Here is a 9922-nt window from a genome sequence, read left to right on the forward strand (position 1 = left end):
TTTCCCCCTCAGGAGACTGAAAAATTTGGCATGGGTCCCCAGATCCTCAAAAAGTTCTACAGCTGCACCGTCGAGAGCATCCTGACCCAGTTGCATCACTGCCTGGTATGGCAACTGCTCGGCATCTGACCGTAAAGTCACTACAAAGGGTAGTGTGTACAGCCCCGTACATCACTGGGGCCAAACTTCCTGACATCCAGGACCTATATACTAACATAAGCTTCCTAACATCCAGGACCTATATACATCTGGGTTGGCGCCCCCCCTTGGTTTGTGCTGTGGTGGAGATCTTTGTGGGCTATACTCGGCCTTGTCTCAGGATGGTAAGTTGGTGGTTGAAGATATCCCTCTAGTGGTGTGGGGGCTGTGCTTTGGCAAAGTGGGTGGGGTTATAACCTTCCTGTTTTGCCCTGTCCGGGGGTATCATCGAATGGGGCCACAGTGTCACCTGACCCCTCCTGTCTCAGCCTCCAGTATTTATGCTGCAGTAGTTTATGTGTCAGGGGGCTAGGGTCAGTTGGTTATATCTGGAGTACTTCTCCTGTCTTATCCGGTGTCCTGTGTGAATTTAAGTATGCTCTCTCTAATTCTCTCCTTCTCTCTTTCTTTCTCTCTCTCGGAGGACCTGAGCCCCAGGACCATGCGTCAGGACTACCGGGCATGATGACTCCTTGCTGTCCCCAGTCCACCTGGCCTTGCTGCTGTTCCAGTTTCAACTGTTCTGCCTGCGGCTATGGAACCCTGACCTGTCCACCGGACGTGCTACCTGTCCCAGACCTGCTGTTTTCAACTCTCTAGAGACCGCAGGAGCGGTAGAGATACTCTTAATGATCGGCTATGAAAAGCCAACTGACATTTACTCCTGATTATTATTTGACCATGCTGGTCATTTATGAACATTTGAACATCTTGGCCATGTTCTGTTATAATCTCCACCCGGCACAGCCAGAAGAGGACTGGCCACCCCTCATAGCCTGGTTCCTCTCTAGGTTTCTTCCTAGGTTTTGGCCTTTCTAGGGAGTTTTTCCTAGTCGCCGTGCTTCTACACCTGCATTGCTTGCTGTTTGGGGTTTTAGGCTGGGTTTCTGTACAGCACCATCGAGATATTAGCTGATGTACGAAGGGCTATATAAAATAAACTTGATTTGATTTGATTTTGATCAAGCGGTACCGGAGCGCCAAGTCTAGGACCGAAAGGTTTACTCACAGATATAATTCAAACAGTTTTAGAAACTTCAGAGTGTTTTCTATCCAATAGTAATAATAATATGCATATCATATGATCTAGGACAGAGTACGAGGCCGTTTAATTTGGGCACCATTTTATCCAAAAGTGAAAAGGGCGCCCCCTATTTTCAAGAGGTTAACAGCTTCTACCCCCAAGCCATAAGACTGCTGAACAACTACTCGTTGTTGTTACACTGCTGCTACCAGCTGTTTATTATCTATGCATAGTCACTTTACAAATTACTTCGACTAACCTGTAACCCCGCACATTGGCTCGGTACCGGTACCCCCTGTATATAGCCTTTTTATTGTTATGTACATTTTTTGTTACTTTTTCATTGACTAGATAAAAAATAAAAAAACTTAACTCTATTTCTTGAACTGCATTGTTGGTTAAGGGCTTGTAAGTAAGCATTTCACGGTATTCACTGTATTTGGCGCATGTGATAAATACAATTTGATTTGTTTTTAAAATGTTTTCCGTCATTAATGTGGCTTCGCTGGACTTACATGTAACTCGTCCTACTGTAAAGACAAGCGTTTGATCTGGCTAGGATCTAAACATGAAGAAATACTCATTAAAAAAAAAAATATTCTGAAAATGTCCTTTACTAGAAATTATGCATTTTGAAGATGTAAGTGAAATTATCTTCTGTGTCTTGCAGGCAATTTTAGCAACAGAACTGGCCTCCGCACCTCCCAGCAGTCTGTTGCCTGCCGAGCTGGGTAAGAACTCACTTAGGGCCTGGAGTCCCAGTCAGATCACATGGTCAGAAAAACTAGCCCCATCTATTATCGAGATCTGATTCAGCTATACTTTTTTATGTTTTCAATTGATAGAAAAGCACCCACTGTCTGTATCATCATCATCAAAGTGTTTCTTTGTTTTAGTTCCTATTGTTTAGGTTCAAATAATACCTCTCCAACTGGCCTGTGCTCTGCTGGTTTCTACTGTATAAGAGTAGGTGGCTCTGTATCGCCTGCTCAGAATGAGGCTGAGGAGGGTCAGTATACCCTGATCCCTGTCCCAGGCACCGGTACAGTACATGTAGTGCACGATGTAGGGGAGGGATCATCAACTAACCGATATTTTCTTGAGCAGATGGTCAGGGGGCCGGAACAGGCAGGTTGCCTAGCGGTTAAGAGTGTTGAGCCAGTAATTGAAAGGTCACTGGTTCAAATCCCAGAGTCAACTAGGTGAAAAATCTGTAGATGTGCCATTGAGCAAGGCACTTAACCCTAATTGCTCATGTTAGTCGCTCCGGATAAGAGTGTTTACTAAATAACTAAAATGTAAAATATAAACATAATTACACATAATTTGTCTACTGCAAATTGACTGCATGAAGCCCAAACAGATATAATATTTGACTGAAAATGAATCATGTCCAACCTTGCTTACATTTGTATACGATGCGTGGGAGTACTTGAACAGATTTTTTTCAAATTAAAATCACTTGTTGCTGATTTTACAGTCTATTATGTCCAACAATAAAAATTAAAGAAATAAAAAGTTAATTAATATATACAGTACCAGTCAAAAGTTTGGACACACCTACTCATTCCAGGGTTTTTCTTTATTTGTATTATTTTTACATTGTAGAATAACAGTGAAGACATCAAAACTATGAAATACATGGAATCATGCAGAAACCAAAAAAGTGTTAAAGAAATCAAAATGTCACGAATCCCGCTTCCTGAGTCTGTTTTTGCCTGTGTTCTGTCCTGGAGTGTTTTTTCCGGTGTCCTGGAACGCACCCTGTATCTCTGAGTACCTGCACCTGTATCCCATCAGCTATCTGCACACCTGGTCCTGATCATCACCCCTCCACTTCATAAGCACTGACCTGACATCCATTCCCTGCCGGATCGTTAGCCATGAACAGTATGTTGTGCCAGTGTATCAGCCTCCAGTTTGATAGAGTTTGTTTTGTTGTTTTGTACGTCTTGCTTGCCTTGAACTCACCTCCGTTTTTTCTGTCTACAGTCATTCACCCGGAACACTCATCTCATCCCTACCTGGTCGTCGGTGACTTCAGTTACTTCCTTGGATCTGCCTACTCAATCCCATCAACTCACCTCCGCTGCCCGCTCCGTCACTTGGATTTTTCTATCACTACATTCAAACTTGTAAATAAATACTCACCTTCGTCTTACTCTCCTTGTCCTGGTCTGCTTCTGGGTTCAACTTTAGAAAACTGTGACACAAAATATATTTTACATTTGAACTTCTTCAAATTAGCCACCCTTTGCCTTGATCGCAGCATAGATACTGGAGGCTTAGACGGGGGGTTCGGGCGACACCTTGGCCCTGTCCGACGATACCCCCGGAAAGGGCCATCCAGGCAGGATATAACCCCACCTATTTTGCCAAAGCCCAGCCTCCACACCACTAGAGGGATGTCAACAGACCACCAACTTACTCAGACTGGTGGTCTGTTGACAAGGCTGAGTATAGCCCACGAAGATCTCATCCACCTCACGAGCCGGAGGGGGCACAAGACCAGACAGGAAAATCACATCAGTGACTCAACCCGCTCAAGTTGAGTATAGCAAAAGTCTGGCATGCCGTGACGCATCCCTCCTAGGGACGGCATGGGAGAGCACTAGTAGTAAGCCAGTGACTCAGCCCCCATAATAGGGTCAGAGGCAGAGAATCCCACTGGAGAGAGGGGTGCCGGCTAGGCAGAGACAGCAAGGGCGATTCATCACTCCAGTGCCTTGCCGTTCACCTTCGCACCCCTGGGCAAGATAACACTTAATCATAGCACCTACTGAAGAGATGAGTCCTCAGTAAGAGTTAAAGGTTGAGAGAAGACAGTATCAAGTATGGGTCTCTCAAATGGATAGGCAGACCATTCCATCAAAATGGATCTCTATAGGAGAAAGCCCTGCCTCCAGCTATTTGCTTCAAAATGTTAGGCACAATAAGGAGGACTGTCTTGTGACCATAGTGTACGTGTAGGTATTTATGGCAGGACCAAATCGGAGAGATAGGTAGGAGCAAGTCCATGTAATGCTTTGTAGGTTAGCAGTAAAACCTTGAAATCAGCCCTATCCTTAACAGGAAGGCAGTGTAGAGAGACTAGCGCTGGAGTAAAATGATCACATTTTTGGGTTCTAGTCAAGAATCTAGCAGCCGTGTTTAGCACTAACTGAAGTTTATTTAGTGTTTTATCCGGGTAGCCGGAGAGTAGAGCATTGCAGTAATCTAATCTAGAAGTGACAAAAGCATGGGTTAGCTTTTCTGCATATTTTTTTTGACCAAAAATGTCAAATTTTTGCAATGTTTCGAAGATAGAAAAAAGCTGCCCTTGAAATATTTTTGATATGTTCATCAAAGAGATCAGGTTCCAGAGTAACACCAAGGTCCTTTGCAGTTTTATTTGAGATGACTGTACAACCATCACGATGAATTGCCAGATCAAACAAAATATCTATTTTCTTGGCACCTAAAACTAGCATCTCAAATCAAATCAAATGTTATTGGTCACATACACATGGTTAGCAGATGTTATTGCGAGTGTAGCGAAATGCTTATGCTTCTATATCCGACAGTGCAGCAGTATCTAACAGGTAATAAACTCAGTGAAAAAATAAACATCCTCTCAATGTCAACTGCATTTATTTTCAGCAAACTTAACATGTGTAAATAAATATAAATATAATTATAATTTGCTTCTCCTCCTCTTGCCTGCCCCAGCTGCAGCCTCAGGTGGATCAGGACCAGATTCAGCCCCCTGAACAGCTTTCACAAGCGCTGCAGAGGCTGCTGTGCAGGGGAGGCGCTCCCTTCTTTGAATGTGTGGGGTTACAAGTGCCTTTCCCAGCTGCTCCAGGAACACCCTCTTCTTGTTCCACTTATCAGGCATCCAGGTAGGGTTCATCTTGTTCCATATCACAAAAGCATTGTATAAGGACACATCAATGATGTTATGGAAGATGACCAGGGGCCAGCAGGCAGTCATCCTCCTGCAGCTGTAAGTTCCAATCACCTTGTCCAGGTTGTCCATGCCTCCTTTGTTGTGGTTGTAGTCCAGGATGATGGCTGGCTTCCTGTCCTCACGATCACTGATCTCAGCCGTTTTGTGCAGTGTGCTCAGGAGGATCACATTCTTGTTCCTCTTTGGGAGGTAAGATACTAGAGTGGTGGTGGGGGTGAAGGCAAACTTTGATGAGAAGGCCTCTTTCCCCCGTGCTGTGAGGAGTGCAGGGGGAAGCTCAGGCTTGTTTTTTCTAACTGTGCTACCCATGGTGAACTTCCTCTTCAGGAGTTGCTGGCTGAGTTCAATCAGTGGCACACATAATCTCAATTTCTCATTGTGTGTGTGTCTTTGTGGTTTTTGTGGTGTGTAAATGATTTTATAACTGCTGGGTCTAAAATGACCCTAAGTAAATCTTTGTACGATGGTGGTGTACAGCTTTCATGGAAATATGAACAAAGGCGATGTTTCACTTTTTCTAATGTTGGGGTCACTCTAGGAAAAGTCATCAAATTTCAAGTTGAAAAAATATCATTTAGGGAGTTTTCTCTGCTGTTAAACACAGTGGCGGGTCATTTTTGACCCTTAAGACAAAAAAAAGCATTAACAGATCAGACCTTTCAATTTGACTTATAGGTGCATCGTAGTTACTTTGTTCACTTTTCAATATTTTTTCTTGTACTGTTGCACATTGATATGGCTCTTAAATCTCTTTTTAATTAGCTTTCTAACCACCAATGTAACATTGGGGTCAGATATGCTAGTTAGTAAGTTAATGGAGTTAGTTATTCGATCAGGTATGTTAGTAAACACCAGATCAATTTGAGTCTGGGATGACTGTGCCACTCTTTGGACCTTGTGTTATCTGAGTCAGGTTGAAATAGTCTGATCTCTCAGTTTTTTCCTGCAAGTTTTGTTTTCCCAGTTTATATTGAAATCGCCCATGAAGATGATCTCCTTCTTATGTTCACAATCTTTAAGCATGGCATTTAGATGGTCATAAAATTTGATATCAGATGTTGGTGGTTGATATAATCCAATAATAGTGAGAGACATGAAGGGAGACAGAGACATTCAGCCCCATACACTCAAGGTCATTGGCATGTTTCCATATGATATGATTGCATTTTAAGTTTTCTTTCATGTACATAAGCAATCCACTCCCTCTGCCCTGTCCCTCCCGAATATTAAATATTCAGGGACATTAAAGGCAGAAATAGGTGAAGATTTCTTCAGCCATGTCTCAGAGAAACAGAAAAAAATCTAAATTCAAGTCACTCAATAAATGCTCTACCTGTTCACTCTTAGAAATAATGTTACGAATATTCCTCTAGGCTTGGAACGAGGGTCCCAGAGCAATTTAGCCTGATCAATGGTTTGAAAAAGTTTAACGGTACAATTGTTTCTAATACCTGGGTTAAGGGAACTGACTTTCTGTCTCGAAGGTTGGTTTTGTTTGAGACATGTATCAAGAGTTGGCATTAAAATGCAGCTATTACAAGTGAAAGCGAGCGGTCGCATTTGCATTCGCTCTGCAGGTAGTATAACTTTTCATTTCATTTTCATTACATTTCATTACATTTCATTATAGTACAACGGTTTAATTTGTCTAACCTTAGCAATTTCTTCTTAGCTAGCTACTTAGCCGTCTGTGTATAAAAGATAATTGCGTAATTATCGTATTCCGTCGTCTATCGTAGTCCACACTGCTATCTGCCCAGCAGCTAGCAAACGTCCACCGTCTACCGAATAGTAGTATAAACTTTTCATTACATTTCATTATAGTACAACGGTCTGATTTTCATTTTCACTACAGTACAACGGTTTGATTTGTTTGATCTTAGCTAGCTACATAGCCGTCTTTGCATCAAACATAATTGTGTAGTTATTGAGGTTCGCCAGCCAGCTATTTTCGCCCTAACGTAACGCAACGTAGCCAACACTGCTAGCTAGCCAGCTTGCCACCGAATAGCAGCATTGTAGAAACGAGTGCATTACAACGGAACGACTTGATCAGTGTAGTGTTGGCTGACTACACAGTTGTCTTTGCTATCTTTGATTTGTATTTGTTCGATCTTAGCTAGCTACTTAGCTGGCTACATAGCCGTCTTTGTATCGGTGATAATTGTGTAGTTATCAAGGTTCGCTGAGGTTCGCTAGCCAGGTATTCTCGCCCTAACGTAACGTAACGTAGTCAACCCTGCTAGCTAGCCAGCTAGCCACCGATTAGCAGCACTGTAGAAACGATTACATTACAACGGAACGACTTGACTTGTGTAGTGTTAGCTAGCTACATAGTTTTCTTTGCTATCTTTTTATCTAAGATAATTGTGTAGCTTTGAGTAATTATCGGTTAGCTAGCCAGCTATTTTTCGCCTGCCGCGCTGCCGTCCTCCTACCTAGCCAACACTGCTAGCTAGCCAACTTCTACCGAATAGCAGCACTGTAGAAACTTACATTACAACGGAACGACTTGATTAGCGTAGTGTTAGCTAGTTGTCTTTGCTGTCCTTGTATCCATGATAATTGTGTAGTTTAGAGAAATTTAGTGAAATTGTCGAGGTTACCTAGCCAGCTTCACTTTCAACAACGTAGCCACTGCTAGCCAGGCTACTTCACCAGCCAGCAGTACTATATCATTTTAGTCAATAAGATCTTGTATTTTATTTTTATTTTTTTGCAACGTAAGCTTAACTTTCTGAACATTCGAGACGTGTAGCCCACTTGTCATTCTAATCTCCTTTGCATTAGCGTAGCCTCTTCTGTAGCCTGTCAACCATGTGTCTGTCTATCCCTGTTCTCTCCTCTCTGCACAGACCATACAAACGCTTCACACCGCGTGGCCGCGCCCACCCTAACCTGGTGGTCCCAGCCCGCACGACCCACGTGGAGTTCCAGGTCTCCGGTAGCCTCTGGAACTGCCGATCTGCGGCCAACAAGGCAGAGCTCATCTCAGCCTATGCGTCCCTCCAGTCCCTCGACTTCCTGGCACTGACGGAAACATGGCTCACCACAGATAACACTGCTACTCCTACTGCTCTCTCTTCGTCTGCCCACGTGTTCTCGCACACCCCGAGACCTTCTGGTCAGCGGGGTGGTGGCACCGGGATCCTCATCTCTCCCAAGTGGTCATTCTCTCTTTCTCCCCTTACCCATCTGTCTATCGCCTCCTTTGAATTCCATGCTGTCACAGTTACCAGCCCTTTCAAGCTTAACATCCTTATCATTTATCGCCCTCCAGGTTCCCTTGGAGAGTTCATCAATGAGCTTGATGCCTTGATAAGCTCCTTTCCTGAGGACGGCTCACCTCTCACAGTTCTGGGTGACTTTAACCTCCCCATGTCTACCTTTGACTCATTCCTCTCTGCCTCCTTCTTTCCACTCCTCTCCTCTTTTGACCTCACCCTCTCACCTTCCCCCCCTACTCACAAGGCAGGCAATACGCTTGACCTCATCTTTACTAGATGCTGTTCTTCCACTAACCTCATTGCAACTCCCCTCCAAGTCTCCGACCACTACCTTGTATCCTTTTCCCTCTCGCTCTCATCCAACACTTCCCACACTGCCCCTACTCGGATGGTATCGCGCCGTCCCAACCTCCGCTCTCTCTCCCCCGCTACTCTCTCCTCTTCCATCCTATCATCTCTTCCCTCTGCCCAAACCTTCTCCAACCTATCTCCTGATTCTGCCTCCTCAACCCTCCTCTCCTCCCTTTCTGCATCCTTTGACTCTCTATGTCCCCTATCCTCCAGGCCGGCTCGGTCCTCCCCTCCCGCTCCGTGGCTCGACGACTCATTGCGAGCTCACAGAACAGGGCTCCGGGCAGCCGAGCGGAAATGGAGGAAAACTCGCCTCCCTGCGGACCTGGCATCCTTTCACTCCCTCCTCTCTACATTTTCCTCTTCTGTCTCTGCTGCTAAAGCCACTTTCTACCACTCTAAATTCCAAGCATCTGCCTCTAACCCTAGGAAGCTCTTTGCCACCTTCTCCTCCCTCCTGAATCCTCCTCCCCCTCCCCCCCCCCTCCTCCCTCTCTGCAGACGACTTCGTCAACCATTTTGAAAAGAAGGTCGACGACATCCGATCCTCGTTTGCTAAGTCAAACGACACCGCTGGTTCTGCTCACACTGCCCAACCCTGTGCTTTGACCTCTTTCTCCCCTCTCTCTCCAGATGAAATCTCGCGTCTTGTGACGGCCGGCCGCCCAACAACCTGCCCGCTTGACCCTATCCCCTCCTCTCTTCTCCAGACCATTTCCGGAGACCTTCTACCTTACCTCACCTCGCTCATCAACTCATCCTTGACCGCTGGCTACGTCCCTTCCGTCTTCAAGAGAGCGAGAGTTGCACCCCTTCTGAAAAAACCTACACTCGATCCCTCCGATGTCAACAACTACAGACCAGTATCCCTTCTTTCTTTTCTCTCCAAAACTCTTGAACGTGCCGTCCTTGGCCAGCTCTCCTGCTATCTCTCTCAGAATGACCTTCTTGATCCAAATCAGTCAGGTTTCAAGACTAGTCACTCAACTGAGACTGCTCTTCTCTGTATCACGGAGGCGCTCCGCACTGCTAAAGCTAACTCTCTCTCCTCTGCTCTCATCCTTCTAGACCTATCGGCTGCCTTCGATACTGTGAACCATCAGATCCTCCTCTCCACCCTCTCCGAGTTGGGCATCTCCGGCGCGGCCCACGCTTGGATTGCGTCCTACCTGA

Source organism: Salvelinus fontinalis, chromosome 33 (genome assembly GCF_029448725.1).
Source record: "Salvelinus fontinalis isolate EN_2023a chromosome 33, ASM2944872v1, whole genome shotgun sequence".
Lineage (NCBI taxonomy): Eukaryota > Metazoa > Chordata > Actinopteri > Salmoniformes > Salmonidae > Salvelinus > Salvelinus fontinalis.